A 23,703-nucleotide genomic window follows, 5' to 3' on the forward strand; every position below is an offset into this window, starting at 1 on the left:
TAGACTTTGGATACTAACTCTTTATCTGATATGCCATTTGCAAGTATCTTCTCCATTCCATCAGTGGCCTTTTAATTTTGTTGATTGTTCCTTTCACTGTGCAGATGCTTTTATCTTGATGAGGTCCCAATAGTTTGTTTTGGCTTTTGTTTTCCTTGACTTCCGAGACATGTCTAGTAAGAAGTTCCTGTGGCTGCGGTTAAAGAGGTTGTTGCCTATTTTCTCCTCTAGGATTATGATGGTTTCCTGTTCAACATTTAGGTCTTTCATCCATTTTGAGTTTATTTTTGTGTATGGTGTAAGAAAGTGGTCCAGGTTCATTCTTCTGCATGTCTCTGTCCAGTTTTCCCAACACCATTTTGCTAAAGAGACTGTCTTTTTTTCCACTGGATATTTTTTTCCTGCTTTGCCAAGGATTAGTTGGCCATACATTTGTGGGTGCATTTCTGGGTTCTCTATTCTTTTCATTGATCTATGTGTTTGTTTTTGTGCCAGTATCATACTGTCTTAATGATTACAGCTTTGTAATATGGCTTGAAGTCCAGAATTGTGATGCCTCCCACTTTGCTTTCCTTCTTCAACATTTCTTTGACTGTACAGGGTCTTTTCTGGTTCCATACACATTTTAGAATTGTTTGTTCTAGCTCTGCGAAGAATGCTGCTGGTATTTTGAAAGGGATTGCATTGAATGTGTAGATTGCTTTGGGGACTATCAACATCTTAACAATATTTGTTCTTCCTGTCCATGAACAGGGAATGTTTTTCCATTTCTTTATGTCTTTTTCAGTTTCTTTCATAAGCTTTCTTAGTTTTCAGCATATAGATCTTTCACCTCTGGTTAGGTTTATTCCTAGTTATTTTATGATTTTTGGTGCAATTGTAAATGGGATCTATTCCTTGATTTCTCTTTCTGCTGCTTCATTATTGGTGTATAGAAATGCAACTGATTTGTAGACATTGATTTTATATCCTGCGGCTTTTCTGAATTCACATATCAATTCTCGCAGTTTTTTTGTGGAGTCTTTCAGGTTTTCCACATAGAATATCATGTCGTCTGCGAAGAGTGGAAGTTTGATTTCTTCCTTGCCAATGATCTTCCTTTGCCAATGATTCTTCCTTGCCTTTTATTTCTTTTGGTTGCCTGATTGCTGAGGTTAGGACTTCCAGTCCGTCAACAAACATCTTGAAGTTCTTACTCTGTGCCAGGTACTGTGCAAAGCACTCGAGCACAGGGGTAAATAAAGTATGGCCCGGATCTCCCCATTTAATGAGAGATAGAGACAAGGGACCAAGTGTAAGAGGCACTGCAATAAAAAGGGCACCTGCTGGAGCAGCTGGGTGGCTCAGTCGGTTAAGTGCCTGACTTCACTCTGGTCACGATCTTGCACTTCATGGGTTTGAGCCCCACCTCAGGCTCTGTGCTGGCAGCTCGGAGCCTGAAGCCTGCTCTGGATTCTGTGCCTCCCTTTCTGTGCCCCTCACCCACTCACACTCTGTCTTTCTCTCTCTCAAAAATAAACAGTAAAAAAGGGGGGAGGGGGCACCTGCTGCCGTGGAGTGCATCAAACACCCGGAAAAGGAAGAAGCAGCAGAGGGTTGACAGGTAGGATGGAAAGGAACATGGTATAATGGCTTTGAGCCCTGGCTTGGGTTTCTGGGCTCTTATTAGCTGTGTCACTTGGGAAAGACCCTTAACCTTCCTAAGCTTCAGTTTCCTTATTTTCAAAATGCAGATATTCATAGTACCTACTTTACAGGATTACATAAGGATTAAATGAGATGATATATGTAAAGCCCTTAGGATAACTGCCTGGACCATGCCTATTTTTTGCAGGGCCTGGTACCTAGAAATTGCTCAGAATATTATAAAAATTACCGAGTAGGATGACCCTACCCACTTGTGAAGGCCAGCTCTACAGTGGCATTCAATGCTATCCAAAGGATATTGACATCTTGGACATGGTCCAGGTTGAAGGTGGGTATGTGTGTCCAGTCAAGCAGCAGGAGCAAGTCCAGCTCATTCAGCTCGCTAGACCCCAGCCAGCACTTGGGCCAGAGATGAGAAGGATTGGGGAGTTGGGCTCAGCACATCAGAGGAAAAATCGGGTACAGTAGGACCCAGGCATGATGTCAGGACCACATCCGGACAGGCTTAAACTGGTAAAGCGGATCAGCACTGACTCAGAAACAAGGGCAGGCCTGGGCCTGCTCTGGCAAAGCAGAAGTGCTGTGCAGGGTAGGAACACGGAGGAAGGGGAATGAAGAATTTTCCTCTGTGTTCTCTCTAGTCCTTAACTACAGTGCTGAGAGGCAGACAGCACTAACCTCACATTCCAGCTGAGAAAGTAAGGCTCAGAAAGGATGAGCAGCTTGTCCAGAGTCCCCCAGGTGATAGAGCTGGCATTCAAATTCAGATCCGTCCCGGTGGAGAGCTTCGGGGGTCACCCCCTTATCATAGCTGCAGAGGAATTCTGCCCCAGCACCTGCTCTTTAGTGACAGTGCTCATGCTGTGAGTGTCCCATGCTCTCAAGCAACTGCTCTCCCACTCAAACATGACCTGGGGTTCCCCATGCTTTATAGAAAAAGGAAAACACACACCGATGAAGCAAGGATCATGGGAACCCTAGGAATCCGCTGGCATCTCAACAGTGAGGGACAGCTTGATAGAAAATTGAAAGATCTTGGGCAAGATTCTTAACCCCTAGGCCTCAGTTCTCCCCATGGGTCAACACGATAATCCTGCTACCTACCTTTTAGGGTTAGTGGTAAGGAATCAGTGAGAAAACTATGTGTAAAGTTCCTAGCACAGAGCCTGGCAGTAACAGGCACTCCACAAATATTGTTTCTACAGTGTTCTCTTTGGGCCACCTGGCCAGAGGGTTAATTCCTAAGAAAATTCTGGTTCCTACTATAAAGCCAGTGTTTTAGGAAAATGTAAATGTCTGTGTGTGTGGATTTCTATAACCATATGTAGCTTGAAAACAAAAATTTTAATGGCTCCAATACTCACCTTCTTGCACTGGGAAAGGAGGCTTTATTTAATGCACACATGTAAAGTATAAGTACATTTTGCTTTCATGAAGAAGAATTACAGCATGGCCAGAATGGTTTGTGGGATTTTTGTTTTGTTTTGTTGCCTACCGAAACCTTTTCTTTCAAGTTGAAGCCAGCCTTGCTTAACGAATCATTTTGCTGAGGAACACATTATAGGTTTTTAGTTTTGACCCCAAATACTTGCCATATGTGAAGAACATAAATGGGGCTTTCAAAGGAGCCCGAGAGAACAAAAGCGGGGAAAGGGAAGTGGGGAATAAAAGACAAGAATGGCAACATGCAGGGTTGCCATAACCGTCAGATGCGACGCCAGTGTTTGCTGGTCCACAGGAGGCATATGGGAGGGATGCCCTCTCTTAGGGAGACCCAGACAGGGCATTGGCCTTTATATCCAGAGCATAGTTGATGTGGTTGCCAGTTGCACTGGGAACAAGAGGGATACAGGGGTATAAGTTCCAAAGGGAGCAGTAAAAATAAGAAAGAAAAGAAAAGGGAAGGGAAGGGAAGAAGGGAAGGGAAGGGAAGAAAAAAAAAGAAAGAAAGAAAAAGAAAAAAGAAAGAAAAGAAAAGAGAAGAAAAGAAAAGAAAAAAGAAAAGAAAAAGGAAAAGAAAAGAAAAGAAAAAAAGGACATCCTGGAAACTCCCACTGAATCATCAGGTGAAGGTAAGAAGCTGAAACATTAACATGAGCTGCCCTTTCTCACACACCTGAGGATAACCAAGTTATTGGGGCTTATGTGTCCCCCTGCACTGGCCTGTGATCTCCTCTTTGGGCACCAACCCTCTTAGGATCTTGTTCTCTGCACCTAAACAGTTCCTGGCACATGTGGGTGCTCGATAAATGAATAAACGCTTAAACACAACCTGTTTGCACAGAGGTGACTGGTAGAACTAAAAATGTCTCAGAAGCACCTCACTTGGGGGTCAGTCTATTGATACGTGTGAATGTGCCTTTATTTAGGTAATGTCGAAGACTTTAAAATGTGCCATGGTCAGTAAGGGTTAAGAAAGTCCTGCCTTACACCTAGCGACTTGCTTTTTAGTTTTTTATCGCACACACATACGAATAGCCGCACACCTTCGTTTTGGATTGTAGCTCAAGTTTAGAAACCTTTTGCAAATTTTCAGCGTTGTTACAGACCATTTCCCGTAGGGTCCCTTAGGGGAAGCCAATTGCGTCCTAGTTTAGAAATGCCCATTGTTCAGCGGGGCCACAGTACACATGCTTTCAAAATTCAAGGGCATAGTTACAAATAATTACCATCAAAGGATTTAAAATGAAGGACATTGTCGCTAAATAAGAAACTAATGACTGAGCAGAGCTGTGTAATGTAATTATACTTAAGATGGGCCTTCTGATGAATCACAGAGGAATCTTTGTGCTGCCTTGTGTCTCCATAAATGCACTTAACTGCTATTGACAGTAATAGGAGGGAGTCAAATATAAAAAAGCTTTTTTTTTCCTTTTCCAGTTTCTAGAGGGAGTTAGAAAGAAAAAGTACATTTTTAAAAAGGATGCTTTGCCCAGTACCTCTGAATACTTGATAATTATATGAAATTATTAAACGAAAGTCACTTAAATGAAAACCAAGCCCACTGCTAATAAATTCAGGTTTCTCTATCATTAACAACCCCCTGAATCTTATGGTCAGTTTCCGTTCTGCACAGCAAATCTCTTTTCTTAAAATTTTTTTTCAACGTTTATTTATTTTTGGGACAGAGAGAGACAGAGCATGAACGGGGGAGGGGCAGAGAGAGAGGGAGACACAGAATCGGAAACAGGCTCCAGGCTCTGAGCCATCAGCCCAGAGCCCGACGCGGGGCTCGAACTCACGGACCGCGAGATCGTGACCTGGCTGAAGTCGGACGCTTAACCGACTGCGCCACCCAGGCGCCCCCAAATCTCTTAAACTTACATATTAAGTGTTTCTATGAACCTAATTTTTATTTACTTAATTCATGCCTGAAGCCTTCATTAGAAGTGTTTTCTTGGGGCGCCTGGGTGGCGCAGTCGGTTAAGCGTCCGACATCAGCCAGGTCACGATCTCGCGGTCTGTGAGTTCGAGCCCCGCGTCGGGCTCTGGGCTGATGGCTCAGAGCCTGGAGCCTGTTTCCGATTCTGTGTCTCCCTCTCTCTCTGCCCCTCCCCCGTTCATGCTCTGTCTCTCTCTGTCCCAAAAATAAATAAACGTTGAAAAAAAAAAAAAAAAAAGAAGTGTTTTCTTATTAAAATCGGGGGTGAGCCTGGCTCCCTGCTGTACGATTTTAACACATTTGAAAGGGAAAATGTTTTATTGATTAATATCTGATACTTAGGCAAAGCCAATAGTGATGCCTTCCCTTTGAATATTTCTTGACGGTTTTCATCTTGATTGCGCATACATCATCCCAGCTACTCCTCATAATAAATTGGGTGAGGGAGGCCTGAGAGGGAGTACAATCCCACTCTACAAGATACAAAAACCATGGCTCCAAGAGTATAAGTAACTGGCCTAAGATTGTGTAGCTGAAACACGGAGGCGGTACCACTCCACTGCCTCTCCCTAAATAAATTCAATTAGCTTATTTGTGCAACAGAGGATGATTCATTAGTTTGCTAATTGCTCTCTCCTCCATGGTTCCCTTCTTTAGCAGATGTATAAATATCTAGGAGGCCCCTTCTGATGCTCATTGGTTGATGAACGTACTGTGTTATTTCTGTTGGCAAGCACAGTGGTAAAGTGAGAAGGCCTTGAGCCATGGAGTCACTGAGTTCTTCTTCAGATCACTGCTTCACTACTTACTAATTGACATGGTATGTGAACTCACGCAAGCCAGTTAACCTCTGAGTCTCTGTGTCGTATCCTAGAAAGTGGGAGAAAAGGAAATCTGCCTCATGGCTGATGTGAGGAATAAACGGGATGATGTTTCGAAGTGCCTGGCACCGTGCCTGATGTAAAACAGAAGTGCAACAAGTATGAATTTTTCTCCTCATCCAATCCATTTTTATATTATCAAGTTTCTAGAAGCGTTGCTTCCGGTCAAGTTGAACAACTTAATGTTCGTTTTCTGTGAGTAAATCTTCTGTGTTCTGTCATCAACCACCAACTATTATTGAGCTCTTACTATGTCAGGAGATCTGGAATAGTCCCCGTGGACGCACAATGGGGCCAGCATCAGGTTCAAGAGAGGGGACAGTCATCCAAAGAGATTTCACAGAAATTTTGAACCAGGTGGCCAATGAGCACCAGAGTTGATAGGCATGACAAGAGGTCCAAGGATGCCAGTAACATAGGTCTGTCTGGAAAGGCTCATCTAGAAATGATGAAAGCTGACATCTGTCCAGCCTTGCCTTTCTGGGTCTGCAAAGCTATAGGTACTAGAAGTCTTCTGCCTGAAGATTCAGCTCTGCTCCATCTTTGAGGTAACCCATGCTGAGGCAGGCCATATATATCCAGTTCAGACCAGCCCTACCTCCCGTGGCCCGTGGGTCTGGAATTCATCTTTTTGCCATTGGCTAACTGGGCACCTGGAGCCTCACCAAATCATAGGCTTCTCCCCTAAAATATAAATACATGTTTGTCTAATCTGGCACAATCCCTTGAAATTGTGCGATTATCTTTTGCTGGTCACAAAGCAAGATAAGTGTTGACTCTTCTCACATGGTTCACTACGTTATTCCTAAACCATTTGTCAAAGACCGTGCCTCACATTACATTTCATTCCACCTGTAATCCTCCTGTGCTCAGGCCTTGTTTACTTATTCTCTCTTTTCTGCCCTCACTACTTCCTTCAAATTTGACTTCTGAAACTCTTGTTGGCTTTCCTTCAACCATAGGTTGGTTAAATTCTCCTTCCTGCTTCCCTGACCTAAAATCATCTTTCCCATCCCACTTGGCTCCAGAAAATCCTGTCTCTAAGTTAAGCCATATGGAAAGCTTATCTCCCTGCACTTAGCAAATAGAAACCAAGGCCGAGTGTCTCATTGGCCCTCCAGTTTTCCTCTTCGGGCTAGTGTCCTGCCTTGAATTTTAGGCTGCTTGGATAGAGTCCAGATACGTTATCTAACATTTAGCAAATGCCAAATCCAGTTCCCTGTAATTCTCTAGCCACCAACCTAGGCCTTACTTTTGCCCAAACTTCCCAGAAAGGATCTAAGGTACTCAGGTATACTTTCTGACTAGACACTTCTATTGCTATGCCAACCATTCTGATGTGAGTAATAGCAATTGACAGTGTTCTGTTTCCTATTCCTGGCCCCCTTATAACCAGTTGTGTTCAATGAGCTGTGAGAAATGGTGGGTGTTATTCCTGGACCAAGTTTTCTTGTCATCAGTGCACAAATCCCCAGAGCTTTCTTTTCTGCTACAGTACAACTCGCAGTTTTCCAGATGGGGATTCTCCCTCAGCCTGGGGTCCGGAGTGAGGATGACTGGTACCCAACTAGCCAACAGTGAACATGTAGCTTGAGTGAGGCATAAACTTTTGTTGTGGAAAACACTGAGATTTTAAGGTTGTTTCTTACCTCAGCATAATCTATCCTTACTGATACACTCCGTACTGTTTGAGCCACACTGACCCATATGAGGCTGACTTTGCCATGATCAGAACAGCAGGCTCAGTCTTGCGTAGGGAAAGACTTATCGCTCAATTAATCCCCTTGGTCTGTGCTCTGAACAACCAACCCATCATGCTTCCTTTTCAAGCATGCCCTGAATGCTCAATCTCCCAGGAAATCAGCAGGACGCCCTCTTACCTTACTCCAAGCCGGGATTTCCCAATAGCAGCTTACATGATGTTTATTTCCTTTATAAGAAATATAGAGACTGGCCGTCATCAAGTCAACTTGCAGATTCAATCACTGCATCAAAGATCCAAGTGCTTTTTCCTTCTCTTCCCCTAGCCTTGACCTAAAGTGCGTGACTTTCTGACTGCAAGATGCTGCAACCTTTAGAGGCATCTATTTTTCAGGTAACAGCATCCAAGGCATAATAAGACCTTCTCTGTATGCCATCTTTTTCCCCCTTAGGTCTCACTAGCCAGATTGTGCATTGCTGCCATTAGGGACTGCCAAGACTGGCCTGGAGACCTCATGATGCACCAAGACTGGGCCTGCTGCTATTCCAGTGAAATCAGGTTCTGTCATAACAGGTTTTCCTTGGGAGAAAAGAGCCATGGTCAACTAAGTTTGGGACACAGTGAGTTAAACAGGCTTTGTTATTACACAATATCTTAGAATAGTCTTTTGATATGCTATGTACCCTGTGAATCTCCAAGAGAGAGACAAAGTTAAAGTTGTGAAGCATACATCCCAGACTTATTCCATCAAAGTCTTGTACAGAGCATCTCATTGTACTCATATAGAACCACCCCAGTAATTTGGACCGTAATTAACCAAGAGTTCATAATGTTTTGACCAGAATTGTATGAATGTTTTCTTTCATGTTAACTGTGACTAGGAGGTTTATTCAGCAAATTAATGGCTACTAAATGAAATTTGGTTGTTTTACCTAATTATAGAAACAAAATGCTATTCACTACTTTACTATGTCAATTTACTATATTCACTGCTTTATCAAATAATGTCTTCCAAATGAATGTTACTAATTATCAATGTCTATGCTAGTCATTAAAAATAGGCTCAAAGAAGACTTCAATTTAGAAACACATTTTAAGAAGTCTTTCAGTTAAATTATCCTTTCAGTTAAATTAAATTGTGGCTCTAGGAACGCCTGAGTGGCTCAGTCGGTTAGGTGTCTGACTTCAGCTCAGGTCATGATCTCACGGTTTGTGGGTTCAAGCCCCGCATTGGGCTCTGTGCTGACAGCTCAGAGCCTAGAGCCTGCTTCAGATTCTGTGGCTCCCTCTCTTTTCTTCCCCTCCCCCACTCTTTTTCTGTCTTTCTCTCTCTGTTTCAAAAATAAACAAACATTAAAAAAAAAAATGTGGGTCTAAAAGCACCATAGATCAAACCATTGGGATAGCAAATGTCAACTACTAATGATCCTGCATTTCTTTCTGATTTTTTCAAAGCTAGTATTTCCATTTATTCCAACTTTTAAGTCTTCCTCCCCTCTATTATATACTGCACGTAGAAAACTCCCTACCCACATATAGCAGGCTGAAAACATCTCCTTCATCCTTCTTACATCCTCTCCCTGCTCACTCTAACCCCAAACCACATAGGCACACGGACAGCACCGACTACCTTAACATTATGTTTAAGTCTTCGGCCAAAAAGAGTCAAACGTTCTTCCCTTGAGACTAAGCAAATATCAGAGGATAATAGATCTAACGTTGGCTGTTTTGTGACACATGGAGTTTTTAATACTAAATTCCATGAGTTGGATTAAAGGTATTGCTGGTTAAATCCCAACGTTGTATAGAAATTTTAATATCACCCTTTTGACAATATGTTTCTAAGATTTTAGGTGGTTATACTTTAATGATTTTAAAAGACATTTTGGCATATGCTACAAGATAAAAACTTGTTACAATTAGAAAAGATTTCAGGAAACCATAAAGAGTTATGCTAATAGCAAACACATGTTTATCTTTTGTGCAAATGTGCATTTTCCTTTTTGACATCTACGTAGTAATTTTTAAAGTATGATTTCAGAAACATATGGCTTGGCTGTTCCACACAGGTGTTATATAGTGCCGCAGAACATATTGTGCTTATAGATATTCAAGCATATGCTTCAGTCCTACTCTTCTTACAACAAACACTTCATAGACTTCCTGCTATTTATGTCAGGAACATGCATTTGGCCTTGATATCACCTGTTCTTTTTAATACAGGGGCTTACCAGGAAACTTCTGGGAGGTTATAAAATCTACAGGAAATAAATACAATGTTGACTTTGTCTTAAAGGTGATTGAGTTGGTAAGGAAGTGGTTAAAAAAATCCTTTATGCCTATAAATGTAGCATGAGATAACAATGTGTTCCCCTTTTAAACCTTGCCTTATTATTTTCCTCTCCCCACAACCCTTCTGCATTTATATAAAAACTTAACTCGGTGTTTTAAAAATCATTAGTTCTCAGACTATACTTTCATCACAACCTTCATTTTCAAGAATATGACAGTCCATCTACCAATAAGAATAAGTAATAATAATAGTAGCTGTCATTGGCTAAGTGCTATCAGGTCATATTAAGACAACACTAGAGTCAACATGAAGTGTTTTCCACTGGCCAAAGATAGGACAATTTTTGCATCAAAAGAGTTAATGATTACAATGGATTAACATACATATATCAAAAATATGAACATCCATGAGTGGTCCCTAAATATAAACATGACTTAATTTACACTTCCCTCTAGATAACTGCAACATACGGTACCTAGGATTATATTTATGCAAATATATTCGGCCAAATCCTTCCACCCTGGACCTGAGTCTAGGGTGATACCAAACTTTAATTACTGGTTTTAGGGAAATAGAGGTCCATGTTTCTCACCAAAGAGGAAGAAGAATGGATAGTCTCCTCACATTTGTAGAGTACACAGGATCGTAAGAATGTTACCTTCATTAGGGTTCTCTAGAGAAGCAGAGCCAATAGTATATATAGATGTAGACAAAGATATATTCATATATATACATATACATGTATATAGACATGCATACATAAATGTATATGTATATATAAAGATATGTATTGTAAGGAATTGGCTTACATAATTATGGAGGCTGAGAAGTCCCACAATCTGCTCTCTGCCAGCTGGAGACTCAGGAAATTTCATAATATATTCTAGATGGAGGACCAAGAGAGCCCAGGGGGAGAGCAAGAGAAAGCAATGCCCCAGCTCACTCAGTCCAGCAGGGATCAAATTCTGCCTCTGCCTTTTTTTGTTCTATTCAGGCCCTTAAGAGATTAGATGATGCCCACCCACATTGAGAGGGCAATCTGCTTTACTCAGTCTACAGATCCATTCTCATCCAAAAACACCCGCTCAGACACACCAGGAAATAATCTTTAACCAAATTGTCTGGGCATCCCATGGCCCTGTTAAGTTGACACATAAATTAACCATCACATCATGCAAATTCAGATCCACGGTTCCTCTGTTCTAGTGATTTTTCACTCCCTGATGCGTATTAGAATTCCCTAGTGAGCTTGGACTCCCCCTCCAGAGACTTTGAGTGAATTGCTCTGTGACATGGCCTATCATTGTTATGTTTGAAAAAAAACTCCTGAAGCAATTCTAAAGTGTAGCTGGCATTAAGAACCATTGCAGTCTAACTATGGATCCAACCTCATGCTGTCTCCGGAAGGGGGCTGGAATAAGAGAGAATATCCTTCGGGCAATATACTTAAAAACACCATCACCAACAGTAACAAGCCACTAAATGCCAGACATAGCATATCAGACAGTATCACTTACTTATCCCTCTAAAAAACCACTGCAAGAGACATACTATTATCTGTCTTTTTACAGATAAATACGCTGAAGCACAAAGTTAAATAAATGACCCATGGTCACAGAGCTAGTAAATAGTGAAGCCAAGATTCAGACCAGGTCTGCATGAATGCAAAACCCATTTTTCACAACATCACACTTCAGATACATTTTCTTTCTGACTCTTAGCTAAAAATGATCTGCTGTCTAGGCTCTGCAGATGACTGCTCAGTATCAGCCTGTGGTGATAAAGATGTTCATTATTCTTCATCAAATAGCCACCTGTGAGGAAGTGAATACTGCTAGATTTATTTTTATAGGTCATGGAAGAAGGCATTTATGATTGTGACTTATTTGGGAATATAGCATAAGATTACTGGTTCTTCAGAATCATTAAATGGTAGCATTTTAAATACATGGTACCTAATGGTCATGTTTTAAAATCAAGTATACATTTTAGGGGCACCTGGGTGGCTCAGTCAGTTAAGTGTCTGACTCTTGATTTCAGCTCAAGTCATGATCTCACAGCTCGTGGGTTTGAGCCCCACAAGGGACTTTGTGCTGACACTGTGGAGAAGCCTGCTTGGGATACTCTCTCCCTCTCTCCTGCCCCTCCTCTGCTCTCACTCATTCACGTTCTCTGTCAAAAGAAATAAACCAACATTTAAAAAATAAAAGTAAAGTATACATTTTAAGTACAGTAGTCAATATTTGATAGACATGAACTATTACTTTCAATAGGGAATCTAGAATTTCTATATAGGGATTTCATAGGAGGCTCAATATGGTAGAAAGGAGAGCCTAGCAGGCTTGTCCTAAACCTATTTTTGCAGAGCCTTCTCCATAAGAATGAGAAAATGTCACATGTTCAGATCAAAGAATTGAGGGGGAAAGCTGGTGGAAGTTGTAGAGAAGCTAAAGCTCCCTCATCCTAGAAAAACTTGTCACTGCTGCTGTCCCTTAGACAGGCGAGGATGTCCCTTAGACAGACATCTGATTGGGGTTTACACTATAAGCTATAGTGTGTGTTTATAATTGAATGTTTTTACTATTCCTCTCCTCCTTTAAAAGAAATCTCTTGGATTTCCCATACATGTTCACGTCTTCCACTCTAAGTGTCTAGGTTTGTTTGTTTTAATTTTTTTTAAGTATTTATTTTATTTTTGAGAGAGAAAGAGAGCAAGCAGAGGAGGGGCATAGAGAAAGTGAGACGGGATCTGAAGCAGGCTCCATGCTAACAACAGAGCCCAATGTGGGGCTCGATCTCACAAATGGTGAGATCAAGCCAAAGTCGGATGCTTAACCACCTGAGCCACCCAGGCGCCCCTCTCAGAGTCCAATTACACCTGACAGCCTCTGAGCCAACTGTTTGCTTCTGTACCTCTTTCCTTTACTCAAGCCTGACTATGGCTGCCAGCCTCATCACCAGCTCTCCCATCCTGTCTTTCATTTGGTTTCCTATTTTCAAGAATAAAATAAAGTAAAAGGAAGACCATGGTGAGGTCTTAAATGGGGTTGTAGAAGGAGAGTCCTTCATCAAAGTGGTGGATGTATGAGAAGCTGCAAGACAATGCCAGAATGATGTCCTGGGAGAGACACCAAGGTTCAGGGTAGGATAGCTGGCCAACCCACGTCTTATCCCCAAGAGCTAGGTGAGGAATAGATGGGAGAGATGAAGGTCCAAATAAGGAGGGCTGAGAGCAAGGGACTCAAGTGGAGGGTGGCTGAAATGAATACCAGAGACAAAATGCTGATGACAGTAGCATTTTGTTTTGTATGGAGACCCAGCCTGAATAAGCCAGATTTTACAGAACTTAGAATGGTATGGATACCCCTGGTTTGGCTCCAATTCCCTGGCATACTTCTGAGCAGGGGAGGCTCTTCAGCCCACATAACCCCTGATGGACCTGTCACTGGATCTGTTGTTGTGTCTGGGATTCTGAAACCCCCCCACCCCCTCCATCAAATTTGTTAGTTCTGTGTGGGACTGCCCAGAAGGCCGTGGTGTGTGGGTAATCCTAAACAGGCTGTCACCAGTACCTCCTTCTAAACTTCAAAATATCCTGAAGCCCAGGCAAGTTCACAGCACGCTGACTATGTAATTGATGCTTAGGGACACAACCAGTATCTGTCTGTGGTAGCCCTGGAAAACCTTCTCCAGGGTTCCAGTCGGTCTGGAAAACGGGGAGTTGCATCATGCCTTTTGTTTCTGTCAGAATCTAACCAGAACATGGAAGCCACCTGAGCGTTCCTAAGAGGGATTTCAAAACCGGGGGTAAGTTGCATAGGTAATAGAGGAACTGAGAGCCAACTAGAAGACAGTGAGGCAACCCAGAGAATAATTACAGAAGGAAGCTGCTAAGACCCTAGACCAGAGGGACAGAAGAAAAGGTGGTGTTACTGGCCCTTGGCCAAAAGCTGAGACCGTGGCAGGACTGTTTGTAGAAGAGATGTGGCTGCTGCTAGAATTGCTGCCCAAGACTGAGAGGGAAGGAGAGAAAACCTCTGGCCTCTCCCTTACTCTCCAGTCTCCCACCAGTGAGTCCCCTTGGCCACATTCAGCTGAAACCAGCTGAAGTAGGAGGCTGAGAAGTGCAGCGTGCACGGGTCAGACCCCTGCAAACACGCAGCAGAGCGGGGAAGAGTGGAGAACTTAAGGAAGGGCGGTGTGCCCAGAGAGGCTAACTGCTCCTCTTTGTTGGCCAATCAGACACACTTCCGTGTCAACTTTGCTCCGTGCTTCACTCCCCACAGCTTAGCCTCACGCTTCTTGCCATCCTGATGCCAACCATCTATGGTGCCTCACGGAGCCCCATTCCATTCATCCTACTCCATCCCCTGAACCTCTTCTCCAAACTCTTTCTGATGTCGAGGGAACTGTGACTCACTCTTAGCCAAACAAAAACAAAAAGGAAAACCTCCCATCATTCATTCTCTCAGTCAGTGTTGATACATTAAATGGGAATTACGTCAGTGATAACTTGCACTGCTGTACATCTTTTACACATATTACATTTTTTTAATGTTTATTTATTTTTGAGGCAGAGAGAGACAGAGCATGAGCGAGGGAGGGGCAGGGAGAGAGGGAGACACAGAATCTGAGGCAGGCTCCAGGCTCTGAGCCATCAGCACAGAGCCCGACGCGGGGTTCTAACTCATCAACTGCGAGATCGTGACCTGAGCCGAAGTCGGACACCCAACCGACTGAGCCACCCAGGCACCCCCATGTTTTACACATATTAAGGCCTCCGATTCTCCAACCATTTTACATTCTTTTTTAGATGAGAAAGCTGAGACATGGAATACTTACAAAACTTGCTGACAGCAAGGCCCACCAGTGTTAGAGCCAGGAATCAAACATGCAGCCAGGCCCCAGAACCCAAAGTTTTATCCAGCACGCACCCCTGTTCTCGAAATGGGCATACAGTGGTGATCACGACAGAAACTCCTGCTAACGGAGCAGATGTTTTTAAAATACCTTTTTTGAAACAGTTTTGAAATAATTTTAGTTTGCAGGAGAGTTGTAGACAATACAGAAATTTCCCTCTTTGTCCCCTGGTGCTAATATCTTACACAACCATAACATATTTGTCACTACTAAGCAATCCACATTGGTGCAATACTATTAACTGTGTTGTAATAGACAATATCATGATCGCATCTGGTCTCTTGCAGTCTGTGACAGTTTCTCAGGTCATGTTTTACATGACCTTGACACCTTTGAAAATTCATGGTCAGGTATTTTGTAGGAAGTCCCTTGGCATGGGTTTGTCTGATATTTTCTCCTAATAGGCTGGTGTAATAGATTTTTTGGATGGGTTAAAGGGTGGAGCGTCTTTTTCATCACATCATGTCAAGGATGCATGCTATAAATGTGATTTATCACTGGTGATACTAACCTTAATCTCTTAGTTGAGGGACTGCATGTCAGATTTCTTGACTGTAACGTTCCTATATTTGTGTTTTTATACTCTGTTAGTTAGAAGTGAGTGACTAAATCTAGCCCACATTCAAGGGGAGAGGAATACAGTTCTACCTCCTGGAGGTGCATTTATTTTCTGTAATTGTCCTGTAAGAACCATTTGTTCCTCCTCTGATTATTTACTCGGTCCTTTATGTCAGTATGAATTCATGGATGTTGATTTTATTCTTTAAGTTATAATCCAATAGTCATTACTTCTTTTCTGGTTCAAACCATCCCAGCTTTGGTCTTTGGGAGTTCTTGCAGGTTGACCACTGTGTCTTTTTCATGAATCACCATTTTTTAAAACATTTCCTTGCTTTCTGTCACTACAAGATACTCCAGACTCATCTTGCATTTTCTCTGCCCCAGCCCTAGAATCAACCATTTCTCCAAGGAGCCCTGGCTCCATTAATTGGAGAAAGGTATTAGAAACCAAGATCTGGAGCTAGATGTCCTTCTAGGCCTTCAGTGGAAAGAGCTAGAAAATATATGTATGGGTGTATACTAACCCATGTGTATACTTTAAGGAAATAAAAGTACAAATAGGTTGTTTCTAGTGCCAGAAACAATGAAAAATGCCAGATACCATGTAAAAGAGTTGTTGGTGTGATTTAGCACAAACGGAGTGAGGTGGAGGCCAGTGTGGTCTTCTCTGCAGAAGGAATACTTAAAATCTATTAAATGAATAGAAATTAGCCAGGTGGAAGGGTGAGAAGAGAGTACTTCCAGTAGAAGGAGCAGCATCTGAAGAAGCACTGAGTAGGAGGAACTCAACGCATTTGACCAATTGGTACAGACCCATCATGGTGAGAGCAGAGGGATTCAGGGAAAATGCAAATGAGCAGAAGCTGGGTCATATAGGGCCTTGAAGGCCATGGTAAAAGTTCCCGATTTTTTCATGAATACAATGGATTGCCATCAAAGGGTTTTAAGTAGAGAGGAGAGATGCATCCTTTTTCCACAGAAATGTAGGGCCATGTGAGGTAGGAATCACCTTCCTTAGCAACCGCGCCACACCTCCTATAAGCTTTTCTCTGGGGGCAGTCATCCTCTGGAAGATTTGCACCTGGTCCACGCCATAGCCTTACTTTCTGGGTTTTGAATTTCACCAAGTCCTCATCTACAACATACACTCCTCTGAGGGATAATGTTTCTCTATTTTTTACCTAGTTGCTAAAAAGCTCATGACTATGTTTTCTACACAGTTAAATTTTCCTGAGTTCATAATAAATTATTCATAATAAAATATCTCTCCTCTCCTTCTCTTTCACTAATTAGTTACCTTTAGAGAATGCTGGGTTGTTCTTGTGGGTTTTTTCTTATTATTATCATAAATACCTGTACTTTCATTGCAAGCAAATTGAAGACCTCCTTTGACATAAGGACAGTTACATACTTTGTAAGAATTAACAAAGATATAAAGAGACCCATCCTATTACTTGAAGCAGGAATTTTCTCCTTCACGCCACTACCAGCCTCACCCAGAGGATTCCAATCACATGGAACTCCTGAAGTTGTTCTGTTTCTCTGAACAGTTCTAATTACTGCAAAGTTATTAGATGTGTATTGATTGTTGTGCCAGATGAATAAACAATGGTCTGTTGTTAAATAATGAGGCGCTAGTTGTTTAAAAATGTTTGTAGTGTCTTATGTAAAATCTAAATGTTTACCAAGTATAAAACACATTAAGAAAATAATTTGCTTATTAAAAAGCAAACTTTTAAATTGCACACATCAAATATGACTATAAAAATGAAAATAGAAGGTTCTACATCATCTATAGAATGCAATAAAGACAAATAATTATCCCCAGGGGAACACTGTTACAACCATTGCTTACTTATGCTTTATTTGTCCTTTTCTCTTGTGATAATTATTCACTCCTTTGGACTAAGAGATGCTGACAGTTCACTAATAGCATGGTTGTTTTTGTTCCACACACCCTGTGGTTTCCTCTAATTTTAGTCCTAAGACAATGTATTCAATTATTTTCAGGTCCTAAATTTGTTTCAATGGTGTATCTGTCTGTTTAGATTAATGAGTCTCTAATTTAAGAAATCACACCAATTCTATTTTGATATTTCAAAACTGTACTGAGCACCATTTAACATGTTACGGAATTCTCACCTCTTCCCCCATACAGAAATTTACGTTTGAAAGTCAAGCCAGGAGAGCGCTGGGAGTTGGTCTCAAGACTTGGGTATGATGGCACCTCTACACATACCACATAATAATTGTGACTGAACTTAGACAAATCATTCAATCCCCACTCCCACTCCCCATGTTTAACATAAGAGTTGGTAATCATTCCTATACCTCGTTCATCAGGTTGTTATGTGGTTCAAATGGAATAATGGCCAGAAAACTGTTTTCTTTGTGTACCATAAAGTTCTTGTGAATTCTCAGTCATAGTATATGAATATGCATTCATCTCAAAAGCACTGAACACACACTAAGTGCCAGGCCCAATGTCCATGCCAAAAATGTACAGATGTTTGAGTAGAAGATGATGATGATGCTGATGTCGACAAGGATGATGATGATAATGACCAAAGTTGCATAGGGTTAAAAATATGTGTTATAGTTCTTAATATCTATATAACAACTTCAGAATATTATAATGGAGATATGGCATTTTGTCTATTAAATCTCTTACATTTATGTTTTGGTCATTTAAAGAAATAAGTTTATTGTCAATTTGTCATGGATTATTATATGCTGAATATTAACCATGTAATTGAAACTCTGGAACTGCAAACAGGATATAATTTATGATTCTATTATTTCTAGGAAAAAGTGAGAAATTGGTTAATTTTTTATTTAACTGGTGAATTCTATCAGGTTTTCTGTTGAGTTCCCAGTGTTTTCTCTGATCAGCTCTTCCTATTTTAGACTGACAGTGGGCCCAGGCAGAGTTTCAGTACAAATTGTCCTAGGGAAAGACTTTTGCGACCTTGTATATCATCTGTTTTTTAGGATTTTATTTGAGAGTCAGAAGCATAAGTGGCAATAAGGACTCTGAGAGCAAGAGAAATGTGAGCTGTAACTTCACTGGGGCAACAAGAGACCATAATTATCACACGGACAGCAAGACACTAAGGTAATATGCTGAGTTCACACAATTAGTCAATAGATACTGACGAAATATTTGCCATTCACCAAGCACTGTACTGGTGACGGGGAATATACTAGTGAATACAGTCTAGTACCTACCTCATCATGGAGATCCAAAAAATTAGGAAGAGTTCAGAAAAGTTCAGAAGAGTGTTCTGGGCTAGGGTTAGGAAGAATCTTCTAAAGAAAACAGCATGTGGGAAGACATGAGGGTAGGAAGGAATATATTGCCTTTAAGTTACTCCTGGAGCATAGACAACATATTCTGGGTGTTCTGTATATCTGTGTATCCCTCACAATGTCCGGTATTGTGTTGTACACAGAGAGACAAACAACAGATATTTTTGAATCAGTAATAAATGATGAACACCAATGACTATGACACCATTGGGTCAGTGGACCCTACCAGAGCTTGTCTAGTTCTGAAGGCTAGAACATGAATATCTTGTCTGGCAAAGTGTGCATCATGATATCTGCTACACAGGACTACATACAAATATAATGAAGTGATACATGGGAAAGCAACCTTTAAAATGCAAACACATCATCAATGTGCTCATTGTTCATCTTTGAAACAAATAGACGAGTGGAAAGAGCATGGAAAAGAACAACATCAAGGAAGATTCTCATTACAAGGGGTCAGAATCCTTGGGGCACCTGGGTGGTTCAGTCTGTTAGGCGTCCAACTTCATCTCAGGTCCTGATCTTGCAGTCTGTGAGTTCGAGCCCTTCATCGGGCTCTGTGCTGACAGCTCAGAGCCTGGAGCCTGCTTCAGATTCTGTGTCTCCCTATCTCTCTGCCCCTCCTCCGCTCATGCTCTCTCTCTCTCTCTCTCTCTCTCTCTCTCTCTCTCTCTCTCTTTCTCTCTCTCTCAAAAATAATAAACATTAAAAAAAATTTTTTAAAGAAGGGGTCAGAATCCTAAACATTTTATTAATTTAATTCTCAGACACATAAAATAACAGAATGTATCTGAGAAGCGGAAATAACCACATCTGTGTCAATGTTAAAGTCTCATAAACTTGAGGGAGAGACTTGGGGGAGAACTCATAAACTTGGGGGAGAAAGAGAAAATGTTTAGGCTACCAGCTTAAGTAAATACATTGCCATTCGTCATGATCAAAGCTCACAAGCCAATGCACCTGAGTTTCACACAACAGCATGGAAGTTGAACAATTTGGTTAAAGAACGTGTTAATGATGCCAGTCAGTGAATTTGGATAGATTTCCCCACAGACTCAAACTCTTGTTTTGATTCTACATTTACATACACAGAGAGTATATATGTGTTAAAAAGAAATTTGTTAAAGCTTTGTTTTGGGGTTATGAGATAATATATATGAAAACACATAATCTACAAATACTTATAGAACTCTAAGAAACTACTACGATCAGTAATATTTTTACAGTTATATTGCTCTATGCCATCATAAGCTTATGGGCACGGCTTCTTAAATAATGGTCCTTTGAGAGCTTTTGCTAAATGGTCTTGAATGGAATCCAAGTCTTGAATTGCTTAAATGAATTCCACTCTCTCCTGAATGGTATAATGCTGCTTCAGGATGTTAGTTAATGGAATTGTGACCCTACAACTTTAGTGGAGCTAACTCTATTAATAAGGCCAAATAGGCCTTTATCTAGGATGATAAAAAAACAAATAGCACAGCACTTTTTTTTAATAACCATTGAGATATCCTTGGAATAATGCCACAAATTTGAGCCTGGAGAAGAAAAATTAATTATTTGGAGAGAGAATACGTTCACATAGTTGCTCATCCTGCCTTTTACTAAGGTATTTGCAGTGTGGGAAGCAGTCAGACTACACTGATTCTCATCACATGCAGTGAGCTTGAGTAAAAGGCTTTCAGGATGTCTGCTATTAAACACGGAAGCTGCTCTCTCCATAGGGCATTTCCAAATTAAATATCTTGCAGTATTATCAGTTAATTTACCGGTCATATTACAGTAAACACTGCAAATAGGTTTCAGTTGCCCTGTCAGTACTAATTGATTGGTAGTGGCTGGAGGGGGGGGGGGTGCACTTTGTTGAGTAAAACTGTGATGGTAAAATCAAACTCGAAAGCAAAGATCATGGGGGTTTGTGTGTGTGAGGGGTGGAGATGAGGGGTTGGCAGTCTCTATACACTGAGTCATGGCTCTGGATTAGGGAAAAGGCTGATTTAGCACAGGCCCATGGTTACATACTCATTTCTTCATTTTTTACCTCTTCGAAAAAATGGAAGAAGATATTTAATATAAAAAGATAAAGAAATCAGGGAAAAAGGAAAGTAAGATCAAATAATAAGAGAAGGCCACTAGGAAATGCAAGCCATAAAATCCCACAGCCCTTAGCAAACGGGGCTTAAAATTTGACTCTGGACTTCCTAGTAGCTAAATTAAAAATGGGAATCACAATTGTTTGTAACATCCACATTGTCAAAAATGTAAGGCAGGTCCAATAGAGAAAGTATAAGACAGACATTTTGGTAAAAAAAAGAACAGATGTGGAACTAGAAGGCAGGAATTTAACTCCTATTTAGTAGTCGTGTGACTTTCAGCAAATTACTTACACTTGACTACCTCAATGTCTTCTTCTGTAAAATTTGGATACCACTGCTTCATGAATTGTTTCGAAATTAAATTCTAAAGTGAGTATGCTCTTTATTTTTCTTTTGGTCACCTGAATCGATTCCCCTCACTTCTCTGCTTCCCAGGAGTTGACCCTGCAAACTGCATCATCCAGGATCTTTTGCCCTCTGGCTTCCACCATGGTTCAGTCGACAAGAGGTAACCTATCCCCACCACCGCAATGCCAAGAGCCTAATGGTAGCTCCCTCTATAACTACAGCTTCTGATGGGCAGCAGCCTTCCATAGCACTGGCTCATGCCAGTCTCCCAAAATATTGCTGCCTCCCCTCACCTAAGAGTAGTAACAGCTTCTGGATGCCTGGCGCCTCTCATCACTTGTTGGTTTCCTCAACTGCATCCATACTTCTAGAAATAGTCCATTAAATTCTCATCAGAACCTAATAGGAGAATGTACAGTATTCTGTTTCTGGCCAGGCCCCTGACTAATAAAATAAATATTTATTATAAGGTAGAGAGGGAGGGAATAGAGTCCCAGTTTTGAGCCCCTACTATAGGCCAAGCACAGGCACTGTTTATAAAGATATTCAATAAATGCTGATAAATCTGAACAAAGGGGTATGAGAGAGGATTAAAAAAAAAACAGATGTCACAAGAATTTGAGACACAGGAATCAGATCCTTTCCATCAGATGACCCCCTTTCCCTAATATGGAATGTGAACAGAAGAAAGAAACTCAGGATTGATTTAGTCTGAACAACAAAATGCTAGCATGTATTAAGATGTAAAATATCGTTCTCAGTTTTAATGCAATTCAAAGAGAAACGATGTGGCAAGTGCATGATTTTTCTCTCTGCCATTTAATATAGTTGGGTATATAGTGGACGTGAGTGGGTATAACATCATTAATGGAATGACTAGTATTCTCAAATGCCTAACCACTTTTTGGAATGATTTACAATTTTCTTTTTTTTATGTTTATTTATTTTTGAGACAGAGTGTGAACAGGAGAGGGGCAGGGAGAGAGAGGGAGACACAGAATCTGAAGCAGGTTTCAGGTTCTGAGCTGTCAGCACAGAGCCTGACATGGGGCTCGAACTCACAGACTGTGAGATCATGACCTGAGTCAAAGTCGGATGCTTAACCAACTGAACCACTCAGAAACTCCTCTTTTTTTTAATTTTTAAAAATCTATTTATTTTTAGAGAGAGAAATCACAGGTGGGGGACAGGCACAGAGAAAGGGAGAGAGAGTCCTAAGTAGGCTCTGTGCTTAGCACTGAACCCATTGCATAATTTTCAAAAAATGTATCAACAGAAAATAAATATTTTGCCACCTTTTCACATACAAACAAGGGGGTCAATTGAAGAATGACTAAAACAATAAAGGAAACAGTGCCCCCAAAATGTATTGTTCGCAGGGTTTAGCACAGACACAACAAAAGGTTTGTGGGCATCCAGTAAATTCTGTTATGATTCCCAGAAACCACCAAAGTCAGCTCATCCCACGCATTTCTCTTAATAAACTATCCTACATGTGACTTGATCAGGAGAGGCCCTCTTCCTCAGATCCTCTTTATTGGTGTGTGTGTGTGTATATATATATATTATATACCTATGTATATAATATATATCTATATATATTTTTCTCTTTTGATGAATGTTTTTTATAGGAGAGCAAAGAGGTCTTAGATCCTTTGTGTACAAGGTGTCTCCATAACCAGACAGATCTTGTATAAAATAACCACAGTGTAGGGGAGAACTCACAAAGAAAAAGACTCATAAAGTAAAACACTTTCCTTTTTTTTTTTTTTTGCCATTTTCATCCTGTTTTGATTTTCAACATGTGTAAATCATTCTGTTGCTATAAAACTTATTAAATGAAGTAGAAGAGCCAAGACCAAAAGTGTAATAATGAAGCAATGTTTTAATCCTTTACAATTTTTTGGCATGATCAGCTCGATTATACTTGATATACACTTAAGGGTTTTGTGTTTCAGAGGGAACTTTTCTTAACACTGTTCATGTGTCCCAGATGTGACCTAGTTTCATTCTGGGAAATAGATGCTGAGTGTTGCACAGGCAAGTGAAACAGACATGGGTATTTTAGGAGCCATTAACGCAGTATGCTTACAGGAACCAAATATGAAATTCCAGCTGGCCAGTGAAAACCTTTCTTGAGCATGTACTATGTGCTGAGCACAGAAATGTAAAAACAAAGGACAGGTCCTGATTTTGAGGAGCTCATAGACTAGTTAAGAGAGATGATAAACATGTCACATTGTAAGAGAAAACAAATGTAAAAATAAAACCAAAGCATAATATGTTCAGATATCAGAAGGTTGAGGGTAGAGAAGCATTATATACTATGTAGCCTTTTTTTTTTTTTTTCTGTTTTAGGAGTGTTACGGGATGCTTCATAGAGGAGGTGGAATTAGAGCAAATTCTGAAATTTTAATTCCAGTTTGCAAATTCCCTTCAATTAAGTCATGACCTCTTTATGGACAAATGTCCACTTGGATCAGTGAGAAAACAGATGGAAAATTACCAGCCCAAGTCTGGGCATAAAATAGAAGTATTAAATGTTTCCTCTTCTGTATTTT

General features: G+C 40.8%; 1 long non-coding RNA gene across 1 annotated transcript; it reads left to right on the forward strand.

Annotated features, from left to right (window-relative positions):
- Positions 1-1,618: 1,618 nt before the first annotated feature.
- On the forward strand, positions 1,619-22,108 carry LOC123597978. The gene is made up of 4 exons (XR_006712340.1): positions 1,619-1,975; positions 8,064-8,232; positions 18,378-18,501; positions 21,230-22,108. It is a non-coding gene; the product is annotated as an uncharacterized LOC123597978 (long non-coding RNA).
- Positions 22,109-23,703: the final 1,595 nt, after the last annotated feature.

Source organism: Leopardus geoffroyi, chromosome C1 (assembly GCF_018350155.1).
Source record: "Leopardus geoffroyi isolate Oge1 chromosome C1, O.geoffroyi_Oge1_pat1.0, whole genome shotgun sequence".
Classification (NCBI taxonomy): Eukaryota; Metazoa; Chordata; class Mammalia; order Carnivora; family Felidae; genus Leopardus; species Leopardus geoffroyi.